We start from the raw sequence: 17,265 nt of genomic DNA, 5'->3' as shown, positions 1-17,265 counted from the left end.
CAGAAGGAAGCCACGTGTGTTGATAAGGACAGGAGGTTTATATCATGCTGTTAAGTAATGGTCTAAAATCTCTCCAGTGCCAAAAATGTATCCCCAGATCAAGCTATGGTTGCATGTTTTGTCTTCCACACAGACCCACCAGAGAACGGCCTTTGTGTATATTTAATAGCACTATGAAAGTGCTGACTCATTGGTGGAGCACACCCATGTGAATTAATGAAGTCTTTTAATTAAAAAATGTTATAAAGGAAATAGACTTCTTTTCAGCTATATAGATAACAAGAACCAGGCTGAGTAAGAACTGGAGGGTAGAGGTCCTAAGGGAGACGGCCTTAATGAACAGATAAGAATGATTAATGGCATGTTAGGTATATATAAATGCTTCTAAAGTGCTTGAAAAACTTGTTCTCAAATACCTCCCGGGAGAGTCTTGCTATCCTGCTAATTGCTTAGTGAACTCTGGTCTGAAGTCGTGAAAAGGAGTCATAAACTGCAACCAGCCCTGCTCGGGTAGTAGGCCTCATGAATTTGGGGCTCATGAGGGATGTAGATTTTCTGCACGTGCTGATTTTTTTGTACATGCTGAACCTTGAGCAATGGCTACACCCTTTCAATAAAACCGCCTAGGATTTTCTTGATGACGTGATGAATACTAATTCTTACCTGAGAGCTTTCCAGGGCATCTTAACTGCCACTGTCTTCCGCGGTGCCTCCCCTTCTCCTTTTCTCTGTGCGTGCTTCCCGTCCTGTGGAATGAGGAAGAAAAATCACCCCCAAAAGTCAATGTTACCTGGAGAGTGAATAACGATACACACTATATGGTAGGATTAATGCGTTATTTGAGCAAAAGACACGATTTCTCTTTCATTATTACTTAATTGTAACGCAATCCCAAAGCTACAGGGCTTAATGTCCAGGGAGCTGCAGAAGTAATTTAATGTGCACTCTTTTCCTGCTGAAGTCGCTGCGGCTTCCCTTTGTGGCGAGCAGATGATCAAACAGAAACGCTGTCTCTCCCACCCAAATCCACGAAGGACACAACTTAATGTTCTTGGGAAAGAGTCTGAAGGCCGACTTGCTAGCGAGCCCAGCGTTTCCCAGTGGGAATCGTTTAATCGTTATACTCATATCCATACAGAGGGAAAATGATCATTTAAGTCCTATCAATATATTGTTGAATATTGAATAGCAAAGCAAGCAGGCAAACACACAACTATGTGTATTTAGTGCTCTTACTTTCGGGGCTCATTGGCCCACTGGTTTAAATCACTTATTTCAATTAAAAGAGTCAAGCCTATTATGGTGGGATTTAGCTGGACGTAAATTGAAGGTAAGTTGATATCGACCTAGGGTCTCTTTATTTTAGTTGTTACCACCCTAATTCTTTGTGTACCAAAGAAAGAGTAGATGATGCTCATCCTGAAGAAATGAGGCTTTTTTTTTGTTTGGGGGTGTTGTTGTGTTCCCCCCTTCACCCCATTAGGATAGAGGCCTGGAGATGCCATTGTCTCCCAGGTTCGGGAATTTAACTGCTTCGGGAAAAGGAAGTGATGCCTCTGTGGACTCCCAAAGGCCGGAACAACCGCCCTACCCGTCCAGTTCTCTTTGCCGTAGACTGAGTTTTCGTGAAGTGTTGTAACTTCTGCTCATTGAGTCTGCCTCTGTCAACTGTTAAATGAGATGATGACAATGTGAATGGGCCCAGGACCTAGGACAGCCTCTGAATGTTTAGAGAGAGTGGGCAGGACATGTAGCGTAACTGGTTAGTTTGCTGACCTTGATGACACTTGATGCACAGCCCCTCCGTGCCCTCACTCACTAGGGTCCTCCTGCCCCAGTGCCGTCCCCTCCTTTTGCAAGTCTGAATCAGCCCCTCTTCCAAGGCCCAGCTCTGGTTCTTACCTTTTCTCTAGAGTCTTCTTTTTTTTTTTTTTCGATACACGGGCCTCTCACTGTCGTGGCCTCTCCCGTTGCGGAGCACAGGCTCTGGAGGCACAGGCTCAGCGGCCGTGGCTCACGGGCCCAGTCACTCCGCGGCATGTGGGATTTTCCTGGACCGGGGCACGAACCTGTGTCCCCTGCATCGGCAGGCGGACTGTCGACCACTGCGCCACCAGGGAAGCCCTAGAGTCTTCTTTGACCACTCTTGGTTACATTTGATCTCTTTCTCTGAACTCCTAGTCTTAGTCTTTGCTATCTTTTTCTTAACTCTTGTATTTGTACTTTAGCATATGGATGAAGCCATCTTCATCTTTCTCTTCCTTACAGCGTCTAATAATTTTAAGAGGAAAATAGAGGCTCATTGAGTTTTTGAGTCAATTGATATTTATTCAACATTTGGTACTAGTCATGTTGTCACCTTGGTGCTTTCAAATTTCACATTAGACTATCATGTATTTAAATGAGTTTTTATACCTCCCTGCACAGCAGGCTCATTTTTGGTGTGGACATGAATGGTCCCCCCAGCAAATCTGTTAGCAGTTTGTGGGCCAAGCCAAGCTTGTACCTTGTCAACATCCAAGATAGTCCTCTGTGTAACAGGTTCTGGGTAGTTTCTTCTTTGAATTGTAGCTCTTTATATATCCAGAACTCACTGCCTAAACCATATTAAACTCCTCTAGCAGTTTCCTCAGACAGTCTTATTTTCTTTTTTTTTTTTTGCGGTACGCGGGCCTCTCACTGTTGTGGCCTCTCCCGTTGCAGAGCACAGGCTCCGGACACGCAGGCTCAGCGGCCATGGCTCACGGGCCCAGCCGCTCTGCGGCATGTGGGATCTTCCCGGACCGGGCCACGAACCTGTGTCCCCTGCTTCGGCAGGCAGACTCTCAACCACTGTGCCACCAGGGAAGCCCAGTCTTATTTTCTAAAAGAATCAAAACCAACAGTTTCCTGAGACTCAATAAATAAATGAATAAAAACCTTTCCAGGAACTAAATGGTAAAATGTTTCAGTGTGTATTTTCTTCCTGATCGTAGTACTTTCCAAAACATTCATTGACTTAAGCTTTTTTTAAGTACTTGGAAAGCATTAAGAAGATTTAATTTGCCTTTCAAGTTATTATACCAATTACTTGAGTGTCCTAAGGGTAAATAAGGATTAAATGACCAATGTGTGTGTGCTTGCACATTTTTAAAGCAATTATAACAATTGTGAATTGTGTTAAATTATTGTTTCAAGTACAAAGACTGCAGTTGAAATAGCTTCAAGGAGTTTACCATTTTACAAACGTCGATAAAAAGAAATGTAGCTGGGTGGAGTTCCTCTTTAATAAAGAGCTGAGTGGCAGGGCATGATCTAGAATCCTAATGCAATTCTGAATTCAGAGGAAACAATTCTGAGAGATACAACTTACCGAAATTCTGAAATAGAGTTATATTTTATTTTCCCCCTTTCCCCAATACTCTGGCCAAGATAGATACAGTAGTAAAATCAATATTGGTAGAATTTTATATTGGGGAGACCAGGAAAGTGAGAATGGATGTGATAACAGTCCCTAGGGACATCCCTCTTGAGGGGCAGACATTTGTGGGCAGGTCCCCTCCGCTTTGAGCCCTGGATACTGTGTTGCCATCACCCACTGGGCTCTGGGATTGGTTGGTGGCCGTTACACAGCCTTATGCATCCTTCTTGGTCTTACTGAACTTTTCCTAAATTGCTCATACCCATGGTTTCTAGTCATGCACTAAAAATCTGTAAATATTAATATTGGTTCCATTTAAAATTGTTAGCTTTGTATGCCTTGGTGCTTATAGACCCGAGATATGCTTTGATGTCAGACACCACTTGTTTTCAGTGTGTGTGAAGTCTCATAAGAGTCTTGTTTTTTTTATTTTTTCGGTACGCGGGCCTCTCACTGTTGTGGCCTCTCCCGTTGCGGAGCACAGGCTCCGGACGTGCAGGCTCAGCGGCCATGGCTCACGGGCGCAGCCGCTCCGCGGCACGTGGGATCTTCCGGAACTGGGGCACGAACCCGTGTCCCCTGCATCGGCAGGCGGACTCTCAACCACTGCGCCACCAGGGAAACCCTCATAAGAGTCTTTGAGGAAAAACAATAGGTAGTAGGAGTGGTATCAGTAGTCAGGATGCTTCCTGTCCTCCCTAAATCCAGGGGTCAGCCTAAGAGAGCAGGATCCTACCCTGGTTGACCAGCCCGTTCCCCTTCTGCAAGTGTTGGCCCCTGACGCTGACTGCACTCCTGTCCCTGTGAGGACACCTTCAAATTGCAGAGAACTTAAATGCTCTGGCTTCTTTTTGCATTGGCTGGGCATTCAGGCTGCTAAGACTAAGCATTAATTAAAAAAATATTTTTCTTCCGTAATAAGTGTCCTTGTTCTTGCACATTTGATTGCAGTTAAGACAATGTTCCCCTGCCCTTTCTAGTGTTGTTCTCCCCCCACAGCTCCCACCCCATGCCCCTGACTTCCTTTTTTTTACATCTTTATTGGAGTATAATTGCTTTACAATGGTGTGTTAGTTTCTGCTTTATAACAAAGTGAATCAGCTATACATATACATATGTTCCCATATGTCTTCCCTCTTGCGTCTCCCTCCCTCCCAACCCCCCATCCCACCCCTCTAGGTGGTCACAAAGCACCGAGCTGATCTCCCTGTGCTATGCGGCTGCTTCCCACTAGCTATCTATTTTACGTTTGGTAGTGTATATATGTCCATGCCTCTCTCTCGCTTTCTCACAGCTTACCCTTCCCCCTCCCCATACCCTCAAGTCCATTCTCTAGTACGTCTGTGTCTTTATTCCTGTCGTACCCCCAGGTTCTTCATGACATTTTTTTTCTTAAATTCCATATATATGTGTTAGCATACAGTATTTGTCTTCTCTTTCTGACTTACTTCACTCTGTATGACAGACTCTAGGTCCATGCACCTCATTACAAATAGCTCAATTTCGTTTCTTTTTATGGCTGAGTAATATTCCATTGTGTATATGTGCCACATCTTCTTTATCCATTCATCCGATGATGGGCACTTAGGTTGTTTCCATCTCCGGGCTATTGTAAATAGAGCTGCAATGAACATTTTGGTACATGACTCTTTTTGAATTATGGTTTTCTCAGGGTATATGCCCAGTAGTGGGATTGCTGGGTCATATGGTAGTTCTATTTGTAGTTTTTTAAGGAACCTCCATACTGTTCTCCATAGTGGCTGTACCAATTCACATTCCCACCAGCAGTGCAAGAGTGTTCCCTTTTCTCCACACCCTCTCCAGCATTTATTGTTTCTAGATTTTTTGATGATGGCCATTCTGACTGGTGTGAGATGATATCTCATTGTAGTTTTGATTTGCATTTCTCTAATGATTAATGATGTTGAGCATTCTTTCATGTGTTTGTTGGCAGTCTGTATATCTTCTTTGGAGAAATGTCTGTTTAGGTCTTCTGCCCATTTTTGCATTGGGTTGTTTGTATTTTTGTTACTGAGCTGCATGAGCTGCTAGTAAATTGTGGAGACTAATCCTTTGTCAGTTGCTTCATTTGCAAATATTTTCTCCTATTCTGAGGGTTGTCTTTTGGTCTTGTTTATGGTTTTCTTTGCTGTGCAAAAGCCTTGAAGTTTCATTAGGTCCCATTTGTTTATTTTTGTTTTTATTTCCATTTCTCTAGGAGGTGGGTCAAAAAGGATCTTGCTGTGATTTATGTCATAGAGTGTTCTGCCTATGTTTTCCTCTAAGAGTTTGATAGTTTCTGGCCTTACATTTAGGTCTTTAATCCATTTTGAGCTTATTTTTGTGTATGGTGTTAGGGAGTGATCTAATCTCATACTTTTATATGTACCTGTCCAGTTTTCCCAGCACCACTTATTGGAGAGGCTGTCCTTTCTCCACTGTACATTCCTGCTTCCTTTATCAAAGATAAGGTGACCATATGTGCGTGGGTTTATCTCTGGGCTTTCTATCCTGTTCCATTGATCTATCTTTCTGTTTTTGTGTCAGTACCATACTGTCTTGATTACTGTAGCTTAGTAGTATAGTCTGAAGTCAGGGAGCCTGATTCCTCCAGCTCCATTTTTTGTTCTCAAGATTGCTTTGGCTATTCAGGGTCTTTTGTGTTTCCATACAAATTGTGAAATTTTTTGTTCTAGTTCTGTGAAAAATGCCAGTGGTAGTTTGATAGGGATTGCCTTGAATCTGTAGATTGCTTTGGGTAGTAGAGTCATTTTCACAATGTTGATCCTTTCAACCCAAGAACCTGGTATATCTCTTCCATCTATTTGTATCATCTTTAATTTCTTTCATCAGTGTCTTATAATTTTCTGCATACAGGTCTTTTGTCTCCTTAGGTAGGTTTATTCCTAGATATTTTATTTTTTTTGTTGCAGTGGTAAATGGGAGTGTTTTCTTGATTTCTCTTTCAGATTTTTTTCATTAGTGTATAGGAATGCCAGAGATTTCTGTGCATTAATTTTGTATCCTGCTACTTTACCAAATTCATTGATTAGCTCTAGTAGTTTTCTGGTAGCATCTTTAGGATTCTCTATGTATAGTATCATGTCATCTGCAAACAGTGACAGCTTTACTTCTTCTTTTCCAATTTGGATTCCCTTTATTTCCTTTTCTTCTCTGATTGCTGTGGCTAAAACTTCCAAAACTATGTTGAATAATAGTGGTGAGAGTCGGCAACCTTGACTTGTTCCTGATCTTAGTGGAAATGCTTTCAGTTTTTCACCATTGAGGACAATGTTGGCTGTGGGTTTGTCATATACGGCCTTTATTATGTTGAGGAAAGTTCCCTCTATGCCTACTTTCTGCAGGGTTTTTATCATAAATGGGTGTTGAATTTGGTTGAAAGCTTTCTCTGCATCTATTGAGATGATCATATGGTTTTTCTCCTTCAATTTGTTAATATGGTGTATCATGTTGATTGATTTGCATATACTGAAGAATCCTTGCATTCCTGGAATTAACCCCACTTGATCATGGTGTATGATCCTTTTAACATGCTGTTGGATTCTGTTTGCTAGTATTTTGTTGAGAATTTTTGCATCTATGTTCATCAGTGATATTGGCCTGTAGTTTTCTTTCTTTGTGACATCTTTTCCTGGTTTTGGTATCAGGGTGATGGTGGCCTCGTAGAATGAGTTTGGGAGTGTTCTTCTCTCTGCTATATTTTGGAAGAGTTTGAGAAGGATAGCCGTTAGCTCTTCTCTAAATGTCTGATAGAATTCGCCTGTGAAGCCATCTTGTCCTGGGCTTTTGTTTGTTGGAAGATTTTTAATCACAGTTTCAAATTCAGTGCTTGTGATTGGTCTGTTCATATTTTCTGTTTCTTCCTGTTTCAGTCTTGGCAGGTTGTGCATTTCTAAGAATTTGTCCATTTCTTCCAGGTTGTCCATTTTATTGGCCTATAGTTGCTTGTAGTAATCTCTCATGATCTTTTGTATTTCTGCAATGTTAGTTGTTACTTCTCCTTTTTCATTTCTAATTCTATTGATTTGAGTATTCTCCCTTTTTTTCTTGATGAGTCTGGCTAATGGTTTATCAATTTTATTTATCTTCTCAAAGAACCAGCTTTTAGTTTTATTGATCTTTGCTATCATTTCCTTCATTTCTTTTTCATTTATTTCTGATGTGATCTTTATGATTTCTTTCCTTCTGCTAACTTTGGGGGTTTTTTGTTCTTCTTTCTCTAATTGCTTTAGGTGAAAGGTTAGGTTGTTTATTCGAGATGTTTCCTGTTTCTTAAGGTAGGATTGTATTGCTATAAACTTCCCTCTTAGAACTGCTTTTGCTGTATCCCATAGGTTTTGGGTCATCGTGTCTCCATTGTCATTTGTTTCTAGGTATTTTTTGATTTCCTCTTTGATTTCTTCAGTGATCCCTTCGTTATTAAGTAGTGTATTGTTTAGCCTCCATGTGTTTGTATTTTTTACAGATCTTTTCCTGTACTTGATATCTAGTCGCATGGCATTGTGGTTGGAAAAGATACTTGATACAATTTCAATTCTCTTAAATTTACCAAGGCTTGATTTGTGACCCAAGATATGATCTATCCTGGAGAATGTTCCATGAACACTTAAGAAAAATGTGTATTCTGTTGTTTTTGGATGGAATGTCCTATAAATATCAATAAAGTCCATCTTGTTTAATGTATCCTTTAAAGCTTGTGCTTCCTCATTTATTTTCATTTTGGATGATCTCTCCATTGGTGAAAGTGGGGTGTTAAAGTCCCCTACTATGATTGTGTTACTGTCGATTTCCCCTTTTATGGCTGTTAGTATTTGCCTTATGTATTGAGGTGCTCCTGTGTTGGGTGCATAAATACTTACAATTGTTATATCTTTTTCTTGGATAAATCCCTTGATCATTATGTAGTGTCCTTCTTTGTCTCCTCTAATAGTCTTTATTTTAAAGTCTATTTTGTCTGATATGAGAATTGCTACTCCAGCTTTCTTTTGGTTTCCATTTGCATGGAATATCTTTTTCCATCCCCTCAGTTTCAGTCTGTATGTGTCTGTAGGTCTGAAGTGGGTCTCTTGTAGACAGCATATATATGGGTCTTGTTTTTTTTTATCCATTCAGCCAGTCTGTGTCTTTTAGTGGGAGCATTTAATCCATTTACATTTAAGGTAATTATCGATATGTATGTTCCTATTCCCATTTTCTTAATTGTTTTGGGTTTGTTATTGTAGGTCTTCTCCTTCTCTTGTGTTTCTTGCCTAGAGAAGTTCCTTTAGCATTTGTTGTAAAGCTGGTTTGGTGGTGCTGAACTCTCTCAGCTTTTGCTTGTCTGTAAAGATTTTAATTTCTCCATCAAATCTGAATGAGATCCTTGCTGGGTTGAGTAATCTTGGTTGTAGGTTTTTCTCCTTCATCACTTTAAATATGTCCTGCCACTCCCTTCTGGCTTGCAGAGTTTCTGCTGAAAGATCAGCTGTTAACCTTATTGGGATTCCCTTGTGTGTTATTTGTTGTTTTTCCCTTGCTGCTTTTAATATGCTTTCTTTGTATTTAATTTTTGACTGTTTGATTAATATGTTTCTTGGCGTGTTTCTCCTTGGATTTACCCTGTATGGGACTCTCTGTGCTCCCTGCGCTTGATTAACTGTTTCCCTTCCCATCTTAGGGAAGTTTTCAACTATAATCTCTTCAAATATCTTCTTAGTCCCTTTCTTTTTCTCTTCTTCTTCTGGAACCCCTATGAATCGAATGTTGTTGGATTTAATGTTGTCCCAGAGGTCTCTGAGACTGTCCTTAGTTCTTTTCATTCTTTTTTCTTTATTCTGCTCTGCAGTAGTTATTTCCACTATTTTATCTTCCAGGTCACTTATCCATTCTTCTGCCTCAGTTATTCTGCTATTGATCCCATCTAGAGAATTTTTAATTTCATTTATTGTGCTGTTCATCATTGCTTGTTTCATCTTTAATTCTTCTAGGTCCTTGTTAAATGTTTCTTGCATTTTCTCTTTTCTAGTTCCAAGATTTTGGATCATCTTTACTATCATTATTCTGAATTCTTTTTCAGGTAGACTGCCTATTTCCTCTTCATTTGTTCGGTCTGGTGGGTTTTTATCTTGCTCCTTCATCTGCTGTGTTTTTTTGTGTCTTCTCATTTTGCTTATCTTCCTGTGTTTGGGGTCTCCTTTTTGCAGGCTGCAGGTTCGTATTTCCCGTTGTTTTTGGTGTCTGTCCCCAGTGGCTAAAGTTGGTTCAGTGGGTTGTGTAGGCTTCCTGGTGGAGGGGAGTAGTGCCTGTGTTCTGGTGAATGAGGCTGGATCTTGTCTTTCTGGTGGGCAGGTCCACGTCTGGCGGTGTGTTTTGGGGTGTCTGTGGACTTATTATGATTTTAGGCAGCCTCTCTGCTAATGGGTGGGGTTGTGTTCCTATCTTGCTAGTTGTTTGGCATAGGGTGTCCAGCACTGTAGTTTGCTGGCCGTTGAGTGAAGCTGGGTGCTGGTTTTGAGATGGAGATCTCTGGGCGATTTTCGCCATTTTATATTATGTGGAGCTGGGAGGTCTCTTGTGGACCAGTGCCCTGTAGTTGGCTCTCCCACCTCAGAGGCACAGCACTGACTCCTGGCTGGGGCACCAAGAGCCTTTCATCCACATGGCTCAGAATAAAAGGGAGAAAAAGTAGAAATAAAGAAAGGAGGGAAGGAAGAAAGGAAGGAACGAAGAAAGAAAGAAAAGAAAGAAAGGAGGGAGGGAGGAAGGAAGGAAGGAGGGAAGGAAGGAAGGAAAGAAAGAAAGAAAATAAAATAAAGTAAGATAAAATAAACTAAAGTTATTAAAATAAAAAATAATTATTAAGAAAAAAATGTAAAAACAAAAACAAACAGAAGAACAGACGGATAGAACCCTAGGACAAATGGTGAAAGCAAAGCTATACAGACAAAATCTCACACCGAAGCATACACATACACACAAAAAGAGGAAAAGGGGAAAAAGTCATAAATCTTGCTCTCTAAGTCCACCTCCTTAATTTGGGATGATTAGTTGTCTATTCATATATTCCACAGATGCAGGGTACATCAAGTTGATTGTGGAGCTTTAATCCGCTGCTTCTGAGGCTGCTGGGAGAGATTTCCCTTTCTCTTCTTTGTTCGCACAGCTCACGGTGCTCAGCTTTGGATTTGGCCCCGCCTGTGCGTGTAGGTCGCCGGAGGGCGTCTGTTCTTCGCTCAGACAGGACGGGATTAAAGGAGCCACTGATTCGGGGGCTCCGGCTCACTCAGGCTGGGGGGAGGGAGGGGTGCGGATGCGGGGCGAGCCTGCGGCGGCAGAGGCCGGCCTGATGTTGCACCAGCCTGAGGCGCGCCTTGCGTTCCCCCAGGGAAGTTGTCCCTGGATCCTGGGACCCTGGTGGTGGCGGGCTGCACAGGCTCCCCGGAAGGGGGGTGTGGATAGTGACCTGTGCTCGCACACAGGCTTCTTGGTGGCGGCAGCAGCAGCCTTAGCGTCTCATGCCCGTCTCTGGGGTCCGCGCTATTAGCCGCGGCTCGCGCCCGTCTCTGGAGCTCCTTTAAGCAGTGCTCTTAATCCCCTCCTCGTGCACCAGGAAACAAAGAGGGAAGAAAAAGTCTCTTGCCTCTTCGGCAGGTCCAGACTTTTCACTGGACTCCCTCCTGGCCAGCCGTGGCGCACTAACCCCCTGCATGCTGTGTTCATGCCGCCAACCCCAGTCCTCTCCCTGCGCTCCGACCGAAGCCCCAGCCTCAACTCCCAGCCCCGCCCGCCCCTGCGGGTGAGCAGACAACCCTCTTCGGCTGGTGAGTGCCGGTCGGCAGCGATCCTCTGTGCGGGAATCCCTCCGCTTTGCCCTCCGCACCCCTGTTGCTGTGCTCTCCTCCGTGGCGCCGAAGCTCCCCCCTCTGCCACCGGCAGTCTCCGCCTGCGAAGGGGCTTCGTAGCGTGTGGAAACCTTTCCTCCTTCACAGCTCCCTTCCACTGGTGCAGGTCCCGTCCCTATCCTTTTGTCTCTGTTTATTCTTTTTTCTTTTGCCCTACCCAGGTACGTGGGGACTTTCTTGCCTTTTGGGAGGTCTGAGGTCTTCTGCCAGTGTTCAGTAGGTGTTCTGTAGGAGTTGTTCCACGTGTAGATGTATTTCTGGTGTATCTGTGGGGAGGAAGGTGAATTCCGCATCTTACTCTTCCACCATCTTCCTGATCCCTGACTTCCTTTTGATTGATTGCCGGGGAAGAATAGTTGATCACTCCGGCCCCTCACTGTGGGAGTGGAGAAAACCAACTCCTTCCTCCCTGTGAACAGACAGGGTGCAGGCTGGATGCTCAGCGTTTTCCAAGCCTCATCTGCAGTACAGGCCTGCATGCAGCTTTTATGTCTGTTTTCTGCAGAATCACCCTCCCTAAACACTCCCTGGTACCAACTGCAGCTTTCAAAGAAGACGAGACTCTGGGTGTAGTGTCACAGCAGGAGGCGCGAGTGGGGCCTTTCACTGGGCGTGGCGCACTGGGATGCAGATGGCACCCCTTATATGAATCCGGGACTTCTGCTGCGGGGCTGGTTCTGGGAGGGCGAGGCCTCTTCTCTGCTCCTCCAGCTCTCGCCCATGGCTGTCCATTACTGTGTGTCAGAGGGTATGGATGTTAGTTTCTTAGGTAAAATTGGGAGAGCACAATCTCCCACCTGCAGATGTGAGTAAATCCAATTTCCAAGATGAAGGGTGGAGGCAGACACTCCAAGCCCCAGGGAAGGATGAGCTGATTTCCACCTTCAGAGTTAGTGTGGGCTATACCTACTCCTACCCAGTGTCTCTTGAGCTTCAATGTGCTTGTGAACAGGCCCTGATACTTCCAGTCTTGGAGGACAGTGGGCAGAAAAGCCCTAGAGGTATCCCCTGCCACCACCCCCTATGCACACATCCAAGAAGGAGAATCCAGTTGGTGATGAACCCTGGCCTTTTTTAGCTTCTTGCTAACATGATGACGCTGACTGCAGTCAGAAAAAGGAGAGAAACACAAAGGCTGCAGTCATGCCGAGAAAGAGCTTGCCATGAAATTGGCTTCCAGTGAGGGGAGGCAGGGGCAGGTAGGGGCAGGTAGGTGAGGGGAGAGGTGAATTGAAACAGCCTGGGTTTGAGAGTCATTTTCACCTATTTTCAAGCAAGCAGGCAGATAAGAAAATTTAGATCTCTGAACCCAGAGTTCCGCCCTGGCTTACGTACAGGTGATTTAAATCCAGAGGGTCGGCCCACACTCCCATGCTCTCACCATCATTGCCTCTGTGCCAGACATCCTGGTGTCCTGCCCAGTTTCTGTCCCCAGCACCCAGCCAGGCTGCCTTGGGGACCACAACTGCCGGGTTGGTGCTGTGTTCGGGGGTCTTGTTTTCATTTTGATCCTTGGACAGGCGAAGCCGCTGTCTTTGTTCTTTGTGTTGGATATTTCTCTTCTCTCGCCGCTCCCAGCAAGCCTTTTACTCTGTACCAGTTACTGCACTGCATTCCCCTTTAGTATTTTGAGATCATAGTTGACAGAGTTTTAATTGGCTCTGAAAAGTTCTGTGACCCAGGAAAATAAACATTTATGAGTTCACAGAAAACCATTATTCTTCCTTTTAATTGAGCCTTTACTCATCTATTTTCTGTATGTCTCTGCTGCTAAATAAGCTCTGCCTCTCTAGGAAACTTCTCACGATTTTAAGCAGGACATCAGGCCACATGTTGTCAGTGGGGCTCTGATTTCCGTTGTCCGGGCACTTGGCAGCATCAGCTCTGTTAGGCCCCAGTCATCTGCTTGATTTGTTCTCTGTGACTTGTCTCTTGTGGGTTGTCTCTCTTGTTTCGCATTCAGAGAGAAGTGAATGCCGTGTTGGTGTCAGACTCTAGCAGGCCCCCTGTGCGTGGCCTCCACTCCCTGTCCTGCAATCCAGGGCCATTGTCCTTCTGTCTCCACTGCTGTGGCTTCTGCTCTGAGCCCCCTGGGAAGGGGAGGGTACTGGCTCTGGAGATGGAGGGCATAGGATGAGAGGGGGGGTCCTATACCTAAGAAAACCACAGCAGGGCCAGGTGCATGCTGTTGGGTGGAGGAAGCAGCCGAGCTGAGCCCCTCAGGGCTTAGAGAAGCCCTCCGTCCATTGGGCCTCCCTTGTTGTGGCCACACACTTGCATCTTGGCCTTAGGCATTTCCTGAGGCAGGAAGGCATGGATGCAGAGAAACCCAATCCCTTTCCTCATGGGAAAGAAACCTTGGGGTTTCTTTCTTTCCAAAAGTAAAACCTGGGTATCCTCACTTACCCCTTCGTGTGAGTGGGGCCTCCAGCTTACCCGGGGGACCTAGCCTCATGCTTCGCTCGGGTATTTCAGGGACTATAGTGAAATTCAGAAAATAAAATTAATTTTGCTTCAGCTTAATTTTAAAATGTCTCCCTGACAGCCCTTCTGGGCTTGGTAGGGAGTGGTGACACAGAATCCAGCCCTGAATGGACCCCTGCGGAGTGGAGAGGAATGGAACTCTGTAGAGAAGGGGGTGGGGAGGGGCTGGGTGCTAGTGGTTTGCCTGGTACTGCTGCTGCTTCTCCAAGGGATGGTGGCATACAATTAGGTTTTGGAGAAAATAGTCCCCAGGGGAAGAGTCTGAGTGTAGTGAGGTTGGACGGAAGTGGGGGGTGGGAGTGGGAGGGTGGAGGAAGAGGGCTGTGAAGTGTGATCGTTGGGCCGGTGAGTAGAAGCGGCTGTCTCTGGCTGTTGAGCTGGGGATGACACAGGGTATGTGCCAGAGGCTGGCGGTCCACCTGTGTCTCGTGGCTTGGCCTTCTCTCTGCGGTCCATGATAAAGCCCGTCAGCCCTTTTACCCACTCCCAAGATTTGAGAAATGACCCACTGAGGCAGAACCAAGCAGAGCCCCTTAAGCGCCGTAGCAGCCTTCTAGCTCAGAAGCACAGTCTGCCACGAGGCTGAGCGTCTCAGGGCGAGAACACAGGACTCCCACTGGGGCATTGCGTTCCAGGTGTAGCCTGGCACAGCTAGTTCCGTGGACTTGAGCTGCTCCCTTCTCTTCTCTGGGCTTCAGTTTCCTCATGTGTAGAGCGAGGGGGTGGTCAGGATGCCGACGGAGGTGTCGTTTTTGTTGTTTTTGCATCTAAATTCTGTCGCTGCAGACTGGGCCCCTTTAAAACGTGAGCAGAAGACTCAGTGTCCTTTCAGTTGCAACCTTACCTCTCTTTCTTAATCCCGTGTGGCCAAGCAACAGGTGTGAGGTCTGAAGGTGTGGCCTGCCTTGCCTCGCCTGAAGTCTCCTTGGGTGCACTCCTCTGGAAAGGGATAGCGGGTGAGGAGTTCATGGAGACCACGTGGGGTGGAACCATATGGGCTCTGTTTGACCGGAAACACTCCCCCAACCTTCATACAGACCCGGGTTCAAAGAAGTCCCCCTGGGTTAAGTGCTGATGCCACAACCACCAGCGACCTGCTGGTGTCAGGGAGAGAAGTCCTTAGCGTACTGAGCCGGAAAGGAACGGGAATTGATTGTCTTATTCAGTGTCTAACAACGGCTAAACATCAGCTGTGCGCTCAGAGAAGGGGTTCCTAGACCGTTTGACTTCAAGAGGAGAAAAGTGAAAGAATAAACTCAGTTACCTCCTGGAATCCCTATCACCTCTTTATTTATTTCATTATTTATACTTCCTTCTTTATAAGAAAGAGTAAAGGCCAGACTTGCAGAACGTGCAGTCCCTCCCACAGAAGCCTCCCACAGGCACGTTCTGTGTTGCCTGTGCAGGTGTGTTGTGTCTGAGTGACAACAATTACATTCACAATGTAATTGTGAATCACGGGAACATTGATCTAGATCATAGGGAACTGAGACACGCTGAAGCATTTGGTGGCCTGGCCTTGAATTTCCTGGCGAGCTGGAGTCTAATCCCTGTTGAGACACCACGTCCCAGACCTAGGTCCAGTGTTGTCCTCTTCAGTGCCTGTCCTAATTTCATGGCCGGAAGGACCTAACTCCAAGATAGGTAGGATGGATGCTCATCCCAGAAAGAGGCCCCTGGGCCCTCTGTGTAGGTGGCAGAGGGGTCCCCCTGCAGATAGGTTTCCATTGTCCATCCCACACAAGTCTATGTGGAGGTGACAGGTGTGGCTGGGTTTAAAGGGAGACCGGGGTGCAGGATTTCTTGTTCATCGTTTTGAAAATTTCTTGCCAGCTCTTTAATCTGTTCATGAAAACTGACACACCACTGCTATTTGGCGGACAACTTCTTCCTCCTAGTAAAAGGCATTCTCGTTTTACTCCTAGTCAGGAATAAGAAAACTCAGCGCTTGCTCTTGGCTGGAGTGAAGAATGGAGGGTGAGTGACCTGTGGGACCCGGGTCTTCCCTTGGCCAAAGGGTGCATTTCAGCCTGACTCTGTGCAGGGTAGCAGTGGAGAAGCTGGTGCTGATGAGAGGCTGGGGTTGGCCTGCAGGGAACCACCATTGGCTTCCTTCCAGTTGCAGGAACTTCTAGAAAGTCACCTGAATGATTGCTTCATGCTTCACCTGGAGGCTGAGCCCTCCTTTTCCCCCCTCCCCAGTGTTCCAAGAGGGTCTTGAGTTCGAACTGAAACCCTTCTGAGGGCTTAGTTGGAAAGGAGAGCTGCCACTGTTACTTTTGTTAAAATACTTTAATCATTGAGGGTTTGTATTGGGGTAGAAAGTGTATGTGTGTATTTTTTGAAGAGTTGAGAAGTCGTCCCTGTATTTCTCAGAAAAGTCCTTTCCGGAGAATACCACTGGTGACCAGTGAGCCCTTAACATAGTAGGAAGTAGATTAAAGAAGCACGTTTGCTGACCACCTAACCAGCTATGAGGGAGGTGGCAGGTGCCAACGTCACCACCCAGGTTTCGGCCCCAGCCTCTGGAGCATAGCCTGCTTTTCTGACCCCACATCTCCCCCTGCTCAGGCTGAGAGTTCTCTGTGCTCTTGGTGGCTTGTCGGCTGGTGGTGGGCAAGCTCCTGGCATAGACAGCTTGATGCAGACAGCTGTCCCTGCCGTGTCCTAACTGAACCCTGCACATTCTACATTTCCTCTTTCTCTTCCACAATGTTTGTTGTTGCTTTAAAACCCCATAGCTGCTTTTTCCAGCTGGGGCCAAATCACTCACTTGCTGCTCTGCCTGTCTGCACTGCTTCCTAAGGGATCTCCAGTCCTGCCTTTGACTCAGGGGCACCTCACGTTGGAGGGCCCAGTGGTTCAGATCTGCTTCTCCCCTTCCAGCTGTGTGGCTGAGAGAAGTTCCTTACTCTCTGACCTTCAGGTTAGCATTGAGTAAAATGCAGGCGATAAAAGCCCCGGTTTCCGAGTTGTCATGAGGACTAAGGTGGTGCATGTAATACCCGTCACGGACACCTGCTCAGAACATGGCAGTCAGAGCTGCGGTTTGTGTCCATAATCTCAGAACCCCACTAAGTACCCATCAAGAAGACCGTGCACTTCTCTTGCGCCGAGGGCTGGCGTGTCACCGCCAGCTGCAGTGCTTCTCACTCAGTGTTTAGCAAGGTAGCTCTTGGGGTGGGAAGGTCCTCTTTCTGGTGGAATGGTCAGTATCCTGGGGTCTGGGCCCCTGGGTCCCCAGTGTCCAGGGGAGCTTGGTACACAAGGATGTTCAGATACTTGTCAAGTAGGTGAATGAGTCAGTGATCTTTTATTATTGTTTTGGCATCACGTAGGGATTTAGACAAGGTGACTTAAGTTTCTAGGACTCCTTACAGAAGAACTCCCAGGAGAGACCAGGCTGTTCTTTGGTTTCCACTTGTAGTAGAATCCCGTCACAGTTTCAAATCTTTCCATCATCCTTACTGAATCGGTAGA

General features: G+C 45.6%; 1 protein-coding gene across 2 annotated transcripts in view; it reads left to right on the top strand.

The window, feature by feature from the left end:
- The window catches only part of FSTL4 (follistatin like 4), a 440,571-nt gene that overhangs the window by 8,047 nt on the left and 415,259 nt on the right, over positions 1-17,265 (top strand). The window lies entirely within an intron of this gene.

The sequence above is a fragment of the Monodon monoceros genome, unplaced genomic scaffold (assembly GCF_005190385.1).
Source record: "Monodon monoceros isolate NGI ecotype Baffin Bay Population unplaced genomic scaffold, NGI_Narwhal_1 Super_Scaffold_12, whole genome shotgun sequence".
Taxonomy (NCBI): domain Eukaryota; kingdom Metazoa; phylum Chordata; class Mammalia; order Artiodactyla; family Monodontidae; genus Monodon; species Monodon monoceros.
Note: the sequence above shows the minus strand (reverse complement) of the source record. Positions and strands in the feature narration are given on the sequence as shown.